This window comes from Petromyzon marinus, chromosome 43, assembly GCF_048934315.1.
Source record: "Petromyzon marinus isolate PM22_M1 ecotype Great Lakes invasive population chromosome 43, UKy_Petmar_22M1.pri1.0, whole genome shotgun sequence".
In the NCBI taxonomy this organism is placed as follows: Eukaryota; Metazoa; Chordata; class Hyperoartia; order Petromyzontiformes; family Petromyzontidae; genus Petromyzon; species Petromyzon marinus.
This window is the reverse complement of record NC_133709.1, coordinates 13,294,078-13,307,172: the sequence shown is the minus strand read 5'-3', so window position 1 is coordinate 13,307,172 and position 13,095 is coordinate 13,294,078. Positions and strand designations below refer to the sequence as shown.

Genomic DNA, 13,095 nt, shown 5'->3' with positions numbered 1-13,095 from the left:
TTATTAAGGACCCACCCTCTCGTATTCACGTGGCATGGTGGCTCTTGAAATTTAGATAGATATTTTTCAATATAATATACCAAATTAGAAAAAAACAACGGCCCGTCTTGTTATTTTGGCTGCCGACGCCTGGTCCGTGTAGAAAGCGGCATCCTCTCCTCGCGTGTTAAAAATAAATTGCCCGTGATTTCAGAATTGGTTCCACGACTCGTGACGGCCAAACAGCAGCGTGCTGCCACGCCTGGGAATGACCATCAAGGAGGAGTGAGCAACAGGAGCCTTGCGATGCGACCGTGTCAGCCACCACCACGACGACAGACTCTGCGGGACGCGTGTGTACTTTCTATTCGAAAAAGATTACATACAAAACACAGATGAGAGAACACGCCGGTTTTGGAAGGGCATCTCCATAATCATCTCGATGGTCATCTCCATAATCATCTCCAGGATCATCTCCACAATCATCTCGATGGTCATCTCGATGGTCATCTCCATGATCATCTCGATGGTCATCTCCATAATCATCTCGATGGTCATCTCCATGATCATCTCCACGATCATCTCTATGGTCATCTCCATGATCATATCGATGGTCATCTCCATGGTCATCTTCATGGTAATTTCTATGATTATCTTGATGTCATCTCGATGGTCATCTCCATGATCATCTCCATGGTCATCTCCATGATCATATCGAAGATAATCTCGATGGTCATCTTCATAATCATCTCCACGATCATCTCGATGATCATCTCGATAGTCATCTTCATGATCATCCCCATAATCATCTCGATGGTCATCTCCATAATCATCTCCATGATCATTTCCACGATCATCTCGATGGTCATCTCCATGATCATCTCGATGGACATGGAGATGACCAACAAAGTGGCTTATCACGTGGAAATGTATACGGAACCAAATAATCGAAGGGCATGTTTCTAAACGTGTAGGGAAAAACTGGAGGGTCCGAAAAATAAAAACCTACTGCGACCATGGGCAGAACATTGAAACTCCAAATATACAGCAGCAGGCGTCAGGGTCAGAATCGAACCCACGACCTCCTGCACACCAGGCGAGGGAGTTAACATCTCCTAGCCACCGCAGCGCAATGCAAGATGAGCTATGGGATGTCCATCACGATGTGGGTGTGTATTCATGTGTTTGTGTTTATGTGTGTGTGTTTCATTTGGGGGAGCGGTAGTGTAGCGGTTAGCGCGCTGTGCTTTGAATCTGGCGACCGTGTTCGATTCCCGCTCACGGCCAACACCAGTGACGATTATTTGAACCGGTCCCGGGCCTCCCCGAGGTCGATTCAGCCTCAAATGAGTACCTGGTGCGATGTGTAAACACTGTCACTAGGGAGACAAAGGCGGCCGGGCGTGGTGTTGGCCACCCCCTCGTGTGCCGTGCCGGCCTTCGTAGGTGCTCGCTAACAGCACTTGCCCCTACAGTCTTTTAAGGCTACATGGGGGATCTTTGCCTCGTGTTTCATGTGTGGCGTACTGCACACAATAGTAATGTATAGTAGTTTGAGTAGTGCAGTGTAGTGTGTAGTAAATATTGTAGTGTGTGATGTTATATAGTGTAGTATTTAGTGTAGTGTGTGATGAATAGTAGAACGTATGAGTGTGAGGTGTCGTGTAGCGTGAGGGTGAATGTGGTAAGGTTGACCTGTGAGTAGGGGGCGAGTGTGAGCAGGGGATGTGTGTGCCCCGTCAGGTTTCATCAGTGCTTACTAACAGCACTTGCCACAAAAGTCTGTTTCGGCTTTGTAGCAAGGTTAGTGTGTGCAAATGGCAAGTAACCCCTCCACCTGGCACTAATCTTACCAAATACCGGTTAAGCGGCGTTATCTCTACCTGCGTAATGCTGTGTGGAAGCTACCTGGCCTATCACTCCATAGGAAGCTCCAGGTATTCTCGGCCAGTTATTGCCTACCTTCTCTAGAATTGAAAAACATGAAGCCCTATTGAAGGAACATCTACGCCAGTTTGATATATTCAGGCTGACCTGTCTATGTTTAAACAGAGATTGGATTGTGTGAGGAGCTCCCAGATCCTTGAAATATCTGGACATTTCCACCAGTGAGCTCTTTTGGCTGGGTCATGTAGCTCGCATGCCCAGCCACCACATGCTCAATAAACTTTTATGTGTCTGGATAGAGGGGCAGAATGGGCGAGGCAGGGGTTAGAGAAGAGATGGACTGATGCGGTACAGAAAGATGTGGAGCTGATTGGACTTCCAGATGACCAGTACTAGCGGTGTCAAGATCGGCCTCTTTTGGGGGCAACTCGTGAAGGACGCTCCTGGGCAATTGGAGGCAGCCACCCTCCAAGAAGAACGGAGCACAGAGCAGTGACCCTCACAACAACGAGCCAAGTGCCGGGCGACTAAAATGCAGCAAGTTGACAAGTGGGGAGCGCAGGTGTTGCATCTTCCAGTCTCCCCAGTCAGTCAACCTATGACACCTGGGCCTGACCCATGACCTCCTGTTAGCAAGCTTTCGACAATTCACAAGGCCTCAAAGTGCACCGAGTCTTGTACAAGCTCTGTGGTAATGTTACTGTCACTTATTGGCGAACGACGGTCGTTATCTACTGATTTAAAAATTATTGTCGAACTCGCTGTTTTCCCCGTCGCCGTGTGCATAGACATACACAAAACAAAGATGCCCCGTATAGCGTGAACAAACTGTTAGGGCAAGTGCTGTTAGCGAGCATCTATGAAGGCTGGCACGGCACACAAGGGGGTGGGTGGCCAACACCACGCCCGGCCGCCTTTGTTTCCCTAGTGGCAATATTTTACACACCGCACCAGGTAGTCATTTGAGGCTGAGTCGGCCTAGGAGAGGCCCAGGACCAGGTTGAGATCATCGTTACTGGTGGTGGCCGTGAGCAGGAATCGAACTCGGGTCACCAAGTTCGTAGCGCAGCGCGCAAACCGCTACACTACTGCTCCCCATAGGCAAACACGGATCATAACACCACACACAAACTGATACCCATGAATGTGTTTATTTTAAAATAGTTTTTGGTCAGCCTGGCACGTCAACGTTTACTAAAAAATACAGCATTGAGTGAAATGTAAACGTGGCCCCGTACACAACCAATGGGCATTGCATAACTATGATTTAAAATGACACCTCAACAAAAGCCAAATGAAATACGATATTATGAATCAGACTAGTGCTTGAATAGAGCAAGGGTTGTTTCAAGTCTTTTGTGTTGCAGGTAACCGCTTTAAAAAGCAGTAAAAAATATTTGGTAAACTGGTTCACTACACATATAGAATGTCCAGCAACACAAAAGTTTTACCTTTAGAGCAGAAAATTAAAGGAAGCTGCTGTGGTGTAACGGTTACCACAGTGAACTTGTAGCCCAGAGGTCTCCAATTTCATTTCCCAGCGCGGCATTTGAAACAACGGGGCCAGTTTCTTACATCGCACGTGGCTTATCACGTGGAAATTTATAGCGGCCAAATGACTCGAAAAGCACGTTTCTAATTTTTAAGGGAAAAACCAGAGGACCCGGAAAAAAATCCACGCGACCACGGGGAGAACATGCAAACTCCAAATATACAGCAGGTGTTACGGTCGGGATCAAACCCACGACCTCCTGCATACCAGGCGAGGAAGTAAACATCTCCTAGCCACCGTGGCACCCTCTCACCACAGTGGCGCCTCCACAATGGGTCCACAATCGGCAGATCACCTTTGATGGGATCAAGTTGGGGCGTGCCCACCGCTTCCAAAACTATCTGCAAGAGTGGAGCAAAAATACCCTCCAGAGCTCTCTCAGTGGAGGCCCTGTCGTCAGCAGCGGCCGAGTAAGCGAGCAAGTGCAGGGCCGCCGCACCTTTACCTGTTCACCGAAACATTTGACAAATGCACCTCGAGGTGACTTTGGTCCACCACCGTTCCGTTTTGTACGGTCACATGTACCACATGTACGTTCACATGTACCACATGTACGTTCACATGTACCACATGTACGTTCACATGTACCACATGTACATTCACATGTACCACATTTACGTTCACATGTACCACATGTACGTTCACATGTACCACATGTACGTTCACATGTACCACATGTACGTTCACATGTACCACATGTACCACGCGTACATTCACATGTACCACATGTACCACATGTACATTCACATGTACCACATGTACCACATGTACATTCACATGTACCAAACGGAGCGTTCACTGTGAATATGCCACTGGAATCAATTCATGGCTCCTGACTTTTGGAAGTGGTAATTGATTCTGACAGCATTTACCGCTTTACCGGTTACCATTCAACAACCTTATAAAGGAGTATGTATCAAACTGAGATGACTGGTATTTATACTATAACTCATACGTTTTTCACATTGCTATATTACAACCTTTATGCAATGTGTATGCAGCAAGTATGAATGGGCATCATATCATGGCAGTTAATAACAACCCTGCAGCATTTACATTAGCCCTATCAGAGTTTACCTCGTACAAGTACTGTATTAATACACAATCATTCTACAGGCACGTTGAAACACAATAAACATACATAATACAGAACCATATTGGAGTGTTAGTACACAGTAAACCCATAGCAGTGTTAATCCTATCAGTGTTAATATGTAATGTTCTACCAAAATTATAGTTCATCTATCTATAGCATTAGCGCACAATAATATCCATACATGACCCATGCAGTATCAGTCCATTACAGTTGCAGTAGCGTTACATAACGTCAATGTCCTACACAATTGCTGGGGCTTAGCAACATGAAATTATCAACAACCTTGGCCTCTTAAACCGTCCCCTAAATAATGTCAAGACAAATAATCAGACAAAGATGCCTCCTTTCCATATCTGTACCTTCACATGAGGTTTTATTTTTTAACATCCCATCAGTCACACAGCCTTCTGGGATTGCATGCATTTCAGCAGGATTGGTTTCAACGCACGCAAAACTCTGCACTAATTTCCACGTTCAGTCTCTCATTACCAGTCACGCTTGCATATAAACACATGGCAGATCCTCAGCATTGCTTCGAGCAAGCCCGACTCTGCCGATGAGACGTTCAATGTAAAACCGGTCCAAAATGTGCTTACATTAAACCAATGCTGCAATGAAATTCAATCCCAGAAGGGACGTGTAGTTCATGGATTGTGTAATTACTTTGATGCTTTCACGTGGAGGGAGAGGTACGTGATGGAGGTGTATTGTCCACTAATTTATTTTATTAAAACAAAATCTTATCTGGTTATGGAGTTGCAAAAGGTAACTTTAGGTCGTTTAGGTTAGGCCTCTTAGGTAGCTTAGTTAGGTAGCTGAGTTACATAGCTTGAAATGCAGTTAGGCGAAACAACTTTCAAACCATTGGAAACATAACGAATAAATGTAACATGTACGTTTATAGCTTTGGGGATATTTTCCACGTGTGCCTGAAACAAACATTTAAGGCAGACCCGGATAAAAAAACAGATCAAATAAAGTGAAGGGCAAGAGCAGGTCTAAGTGTTCTAGGAAGGCTGAACTCGATAATAATAATAATAAAAACCACAGCAATGTACCTCGACGGGAATGTTTTGTAATCTGTGCATACTCCCTGCCACGATATGCGTCAGAAACACCTCAGGAATCTAAACTGCTTAAAAATGTGCAAAGAAGCACGGGGAGATGCATGCTGGCAATCACAATGAGAAACAGGGAAAGGAGCAAATTGGATTAGAGAATATTAGATGATGTTATTGATACGCTTCAGTATTAAGTAGGCTTTGCGCAGGGTACATCGTGGCTGGCAGCACGGGCCACGGTGACGAACAATAAGTGGGCAGTCAAGGGAATCGAACATATCCGTGAAGACATCCACCAGTGAGATGGAGTGATGGGATAACCAAATGATCCACTGGAAACGCATTTCTCTTCCTTCGTGTCAAAATCGGATGGTAAATAATGAAAAGAACCAGAAGTAGGACCGATATCTAAGAGACAGAGCCTGTGCCTATACGCAACTAGTAGTTCACTCGCGTTGATTCAAGCAAGCAAGCAAGCCTGACTTGCTGATGAGACCCTATAAATTGAACCAATGCTGCTTAAATGTATGCATTCCAAGAAGGCGACGAGGCTGATGCGAGCTATGAAATACCTTTATGTTGACGTGGAGGGACATATACGGGAAGGAGGAATTTTGCCTGATAATCTATTTTGTTAGAAATTTTCACCGTGTATGGTTAGGGAGTTTTAAATGCCGTTCTAGTTAGTTTAGGTGAGCTTAGTTAGGTACCTTTGAACGCATTTAGGGAACCAATGTTGCCCGATGGGAAACATAAGTGATAGATGTAGCATCTATAAAGTCCTGTGGTTCTTTCACCATACCTCACCACAATGGTCAGTAGGGGTCAGTGAAGACGGGGAGCATTTACTTGGGAGCAGAGAGGGAGAGTCCAACAATGTGGTTTGCTGGACTGCCCCTTTGCTACCTACCACACACGTATGCATGCATGTGTATGGTGGTCACCCATCCGAGCACTATTCCAGGCTCCATTCCGCTTTGCTTCCGAGCTCCAATGAGATCGGGAACATTCCGGTTGACTTGACTGTAGGGCCCCAGGAACAAGATGAGGTGAGATGACGTTGGGAAGAGGGACAAGGGGAAGATTCCAAAGTGGAGCAGTGCGAGGGAAGAAGGAGAAATGTTGTAACCTGCAGTGAAGCGAGCGGGTGAATGGTTGGTTAGGTTTTTGTTTTTGCGATGATTTCTATATATATTCTATGATTTCTATATTTCACGATACAAGGTTGCGATATGTTAACAACCTCACCTGGTATACAGGAGGCCGTGGGTTCGATCCCGACCCTGACCCCTGTATGTCTGTGTTTGCGTGTTCTCCCCGAGGTCGCGTGGATTTTTCTCTGGGTCCTTCGGTTTTTCCCTCCACATTTAGAATCAACGTGCGTTTAGAGTATTAGGCTACTATAGATTTTCACGTGACAAGCCACGTGGTTGAACTATCATGTGGCCAGGTTGCTGCTGAAAAAGAGCTACATAGCTCAGTGGGCCATACCTGGTAAAATAAATGATTGTTTTGCTCTGATGTCTATTAGTTTCATTGGTGTACTTTCTTTTTATGTTTTCGCTTTTGTCAATTTGGCGACCCAGGTAAGTCGCTCTTGCAAATGAGACTTTTCTCTTTATGGTCTCACCTGGTTGAAGAAAATAAGCTTGATATTTGAATATTATGGCAATTGCAGAGCTTGAATGATGCGGGCACATGTGGAAAGGACAGAGATATGCAGGTGAGGTACAAGGCACTGGAATGATGGGTGAACAAAGTTACTGAGCACAGACCCAAATGCCCAAAACATCATGCGGAAAGAAATAAAGAGCACGATCAAGAGTTGTAATAGATACCAGTTAAGACTTTCTTGAATTGAGCATGGTGATTATTAAAGCTTGGAAAAATAAAATGGGAAGAAATTCTAATGTCAAACCTCACTAGGGATGGAGCAGAAAGAGAAGTGTGGTTGATGGGTGGGCTGGTTTGGGTGGGTTGGTTTGGGTCGGTGGGTGGGTGGGTTGGTTTGAGTGGGTGGGTTGGTGTGGGTGGGTTGGTGTGGATGGGTTGGTTTGGGTGGGTGGATGAGTGGGTGGGTTGGTTGCTTGCTTAGTTTGGGTGAGTTGTATGTATCTTGAACTTCTTTTGCACCGTTCATAGCCAACCGTGCTCATTGGAGGTGCGGGGAAAGGTTTGGGTGGGTGGGTTGGTTTGGGTTGGTTGGTTTGGGTGGGTGGGTTGGTTTGGGTGAGTGGGTTGGTGTGGGTGGGTTGGTTTGCGTGGTTGGTTAGTTAGTTGGTTTGGTTCAGTAGTTGGGTTGGTGGGTGTGTTATTATATGCTGATGGGCTTTTATGGGTCGGTTTTTTGAGTGGGTAATTTTTGATGGGTGGGTGGGTTGGTTTGGGCAGGTGGATTGGGTGGGTAACAGAGTGGATGGGTGAGTGAGACACTGGATGAGTGAGAGGGTGAATCAGTGGGTGGTTAGGTTTGCGAGTGGGTGTGGTGTTGTGATCTACAGTGCGGTGGTTGAACCCTATGTGGAGTTTTCAACATGGCAGGAGGAATCAAAGAGTGAAGTTCACAGGATAGTGGTTTTATGGATGGCACTGGTTAACATTGGCATGCGAAAGCCTACACTGTGCTGGCGGTGGTTGTGTGTTCTACACAGCAGTGAGAAAAGCTAGCCCTGATGGCCCAGTTACAGTGGCACATTTTCCACTGTTCTATCAGTGGCACCAGGTCCCCCAGTTCCTACTGGCACCACGGGGAGCTTCAGACCCTCCTCCTCCGCTTCCTCCGCCTCTTGAATGATATCAGTGGCCCCAAGGCCCTCTGAGATGCTGCCACTGCGGCTTGAACTGCGGCTCACCCGAGCCTGTGTGTACAGGATGCGAGAGAGGAGACACGTTGAACATGAAACATAATCAAGATCGAGATGTCATTATAGGCAATGACATTGCTACTACTATGGGCAAGATGACCAGAGTGAGACATCTAAGAATCTGGACGATAAATTTGGCTTCTATCATTGTGTATAACATATCAACCATTCATTAGATAAATAAAATATTAATATAAACGGCAGATACCTTCCAGAACTACAAAAATAGTGCCCAGCCACAACACCGAAGACACCCAACAAAAGTACGGTTGCAGCCAGTCCTAGCCAATACACCTCCATACTCCAAGTGTAGTACATTTTAGATTTTTAGAATCTATTTATTTCGGAAGGGCACAATGACCTGCATACTAAATCAAGCAGAAGACAAACTACAGCCTTGACAAACACCTTTGTGAACATACCTTTTTTTACATCTCACATTCTACTCCGAGCAAATGGCGAATACACAGGACACGAGATACATGGGCAATAAACACTTGTTTGTCTGTTTACATATTAGTGCAATAATCCCAGGAACGTGGAGGAGCATGTCCTCACACACCAAAGACAAAGATCCCCCATATATAGCCTTGACAGGCTGTTGGGGCAAGTGCTGTTAGCTAGCACCTATGAAGGACGGCACGGCACACGAGGGGGTGGGTGACCAACACCACGCCCGACTGCCTTTGTCTCCCCAGTGGCGATGTTTACGGCACACTGCACTGGGTACTCATTTGAGGCCGAGTCGACCTAGGGGAGGCCCAGGAAGGGTGCAGATATCCGTCACTGGTCGTGACGGTGAGCGGGAATCGAACTCGGGCCGCCGGGTTCATAGCGCAGCGTAGTGCTAACCGCCTACACTCCCACTAACCGCTCCCCATAGATTACCAGTAATCGAATATCACCCTCTTACACACACCTTCCACAGTCTCACCTTGATTGTTGACACCGTACTCTCCACCTTCTCCTCCAGTGACTTGAATGTTGGCGAGTTCCTAACAGGACACAGAGGAATTCAGTCAACACCCTGCTTTATTCTCCCAGGCAGGTGGCTCAGTGGTAGTATGAGAGGCTCACAATCGGAAGGTCACAAGTTCAAATCCTGATTGGCAGGGCTGACTCTCTACCATTGCCTGACTGCCTTTGTTTCACCAGTGGTAATGTTTACACACTGCTCCAAATACTTATTTCAGGCTGAGTTGATCTCGGGGAGGCCCAGGACCGGTTAAGATGTTCGTCACTGATGTTGGCCGCGAGTAGGAATCGAACTCTGGTCGCCGGGTTTATAGTGCAGTGCCCTCACCACTACACTACCGTTTGCCACACACACACACACACATATATGTAGGGTACTGTACATGGCAAGGATTATAGTAGGATCGGTGGAGATCGGTGGAAACAGGTGCAGGGAACTGTACGAGGGAAGGTTCGAGAAGGGAAATAGAGGACGGTGGAGTCTGCTGGAACAATCTTCGGGGGGAAAGTGCTGCAAGTGACCAGGGTGTGGCCGAGCGGGTATATAAGGGGGAGCGAGGCCCGCGATTGGGGCGCTCCCTCGGGGACTGAAGGGCGACTGCAGGTGGACGACAGTGGGGCTGACTGTCCGAGATCTACATGGTGGAAACCATCGAGGACTTCTCGAGATTAACCCAGTGGGAAACCCCCCGGGGCTGCAGATAGTCATAGCCTTGTGAAACATGCTAGTCGTACTCTCGCCTTGTAAATACGCTCTCGTGAAATCAATAATCTAGAAAATGGAACAATGCGAGGGAGCTTTACACATATATACATGCACCTTCAAACACGCCTTCAGAATTATTAGGATGCAAGTACCAGGGCATGCCAGGACATGCGGGGGGGGGGGGGGCATAGGGCCATGCGTGCGTGCTTTACCTGATAGCTGGCATGCTTATGGACGGCCGGATTGTGTAGCTTAGCCACAGAGAGGCATTGCGGGAGGAAGAGATAAACAGAATAAGTGTTGCAGGATGGGGAGTGGGGTGCAAAGCTAAGGAAGCAGAGATAATGAACATTATGGTGAAAATAATCGTTAACCCAAGTGTGGAGAAAATAAATAACAAAATAAATGACCAGACAACATGCCTCAGTTCCTCTACGGCAGGGGTGGGGAGCGCCCGGCCCGCGAGCCGTCTGAGGCCCGCAAAATCATTTGGTCTGGCCCTGCCAAGGCAACTGCACGAGTCGAAATTCAATAAATCTAGGCGCTTTTTTCATAGCAACATAAATATAATTGATATAATGATGTTATAAATATCCAAATGGCCCTTGGCAGGAAAAGGGTTCCCCACCTCTGCTCTATGGTAATGTTACCCCGACTACCAAAATTAATGGGTGCTGCATTTAAATGGAAGAGCGGCCGATTTCATCGATACTCTACCTGCGCGCAACCAGGGAAAGTGGGCCGAGTTGGTTCGTCAACTTTTAAAACGTTTAGGCCCAGGAGATATCGAAAATACAGCTGAGGCGCAGTGGCGTTTCGTCAGTGTGATAAGGCGATGGTCAACTACTTCGTGGGGCTTATATTTGTGCACCACGTGTTGGTGGCAGGAGGATGTGGTCTGTCAACGACGGGGCTTTAACATGCTGGTGATAGCAAGCGTGCGTGCGAGAACATTTCTCGTGAGCAGAACATAATTGATCATCGGTTTTTCCCCTTTTTTCTGGCAACAAAACAGCTGTGTTAAGATGTTAAACCACCGAAACTGAGACCTTTTACAAGGAATCATATCTGCATTAACCACAATGCTTGTGGTCAGAATGCAAATAAAAAAACACTCTGAAACTGATTGTTCCACACCAGAGACACCTTTTTGAGCCTCGTCTCAAAACGGTGTGAGACCAGAGGACGCTAAAAGGCGAATATAATAATTGGTTTTACCCTTTCTGGCAATGAAACAGGTGTTACGATTGATTTGAAGCTTTCGTGACTGCAGGAATCCATACTCTTTGGTTCTTTCGGTAAAGTCACGTTGGTACAGGTGTTAAGATGTTAAAACACCAAACTGAAACCTGTTGCAAGGAATCCTGTTTGCATTAACCACACGCACACAGTACTTGTGGGGAACATGCAAACAAAAACACGCTCCGGTAATATAAGCGTCGTCTTTGAACCTGATTGGTCCACACCAGAGACAGCTTCCTTGAGAGCCAGCAAGAGAGTGCTTGAGTGCCGCTCATTTAAGCTGAGATGGCCTCCACCACCATGCCAGCCTAGGTGGCTGTCCTGACCTCCATCGTCATTCCCCAGATGGGAGGCCTATGAACCCAGATCAGGGACAGGCTCTGGATGGTAAACTGAACTACTGTTATTTTACTAAGTAAGGCCCCACTGAGCGATGTAGATTATTTTCAGAAGTGATCTGGCCACAAATGATAGCTCAACAAAGTGGCTTATCACGTGGAAATGTATAGGGAATCAAATAATCAAAGGGCATGTTTCTAAATGTGGAGGGAAAAACTGGAGGGTCCGAAAAACAAAAACCGACTGCGACCATGGGGAGAACATTTAAACTCCAAATATACAGCAGGTGTCAGGGTCAGAATCAAACCCACGACCTCCTGCACACCAGGCGAGGGAGTTAACATCTCCTAGCCACCGCAGCGCAATGCAAGATGAGCTATGGGAGGTCCATCACGATGTGGGTGTGTATTCATGTGTTTGTGTTTATGTGTGTGTGTTTCATTTGGGGGAGCGGTAGTGTAGCGGTTAGCGCGCTGTGCTTTGAACCTGGCGACCCGGGTTCGATTCCCGCTCACGGCCAACACCGGTGACGATTATTTGAACCGGTCCCGGGCCTCCCCGAGGTCGACTCAGCCTCAAATGAGTACCTGGTGCGATGTGTAAACACTGTCACTAGGGAGACAAAGGCGGCCGTGCGTGGTGTTGGCCATCCACCCCCTCGTGTGCCGTGCCGGCCTTCATAGGTGCTCGCGAACAGCACTTGCCCCTACAGTCTGTTAAGGCTAAATGGCGGATCTTTTGCCTTGTGTTTCATGTGTGGCGTACTGCACACTATAGTAGTGTATAGTAGTTTGAGTAGTGCAGTGTAGTGTGTAGTAAATATTGTAGTGTGTGATGTTATATAGTGTAGTATTTAGTGGAGTGTGTGATGAATAGTAGAACGTATGAGTGTGAGGTGTCGTGTAGCGTGAGGGTGAATGTGGTGAGGCTGACCTGTGAGTAGGGGGTGAGTGTGAGCAGGGGATGTGTGTGCCCCGTCAGGTTTCATCAGTGCTTACTAAAAGCACTTGCCACAAAAGTCTGTTTCGGCTTTGTAGCAAGGTTAGTGTGTGCGAATGGCAAGTAACCCCTCCACCTGGCACTAATCTTACCAAATACCGGTTAAGCGGCATTATCTCTACCTGCGTAATGCTGTGTGGAAGCTACCTGGCCTATCACTCCATAGGAAGCTCCAGGTCTTCTCGGCCAGTTATTCCCTACCTTCTCTAGAATTGAAAAACATGAAGCCCTATTAAAGGAACATCTACGCCAGTTTGATATATTCAGGCTGACCTGTCTATGTTTGATCAGAGATTGGATTGTGTGAGGAGCTCCCAGATCCTTGAAATATCTGGACATTTCCACCAGTGAGCTCTTTGGCTGGGTCATGTAGCTCGCATGCCCAGCCACCACAT

The 13,095-nt window shown here is 46.9% G+C and overlaps 1 long non-coding RNA gene across 2 annotated transcripts; it reads right to left on the bottom strand.

Annotated features, from left to right (window-relative positions):
- Positions 1 to 2,998: 2,998 nt before the first annotated feature.
- LOC142930817 (uncharacterized) lies at positions 2,999 to 10,648 on the bottom strand. 2 transcript variants are annotated; one of them, XR_012946791.1, is made up of 3 exons: positions 10,333 to 10,648; positions 9,374 to 9,434; positions 2,999 to 8,433 (listed from the first exon to the last, which is right to left on the bottom strand). It is a non-coding gene; the product is annotated as an uncharacterized LOC142930817 (long non-coding RNA). The 2 variants fall into 2 exon arrangements; XR_012946790.1 differs by lacking the exon at positions 10,333 to 10,648 and having other exon boundaries at positions 9,374 to 10,223.
- Positions 10,649 to 13,095: the final 2,447 nt, after the last annotated feature.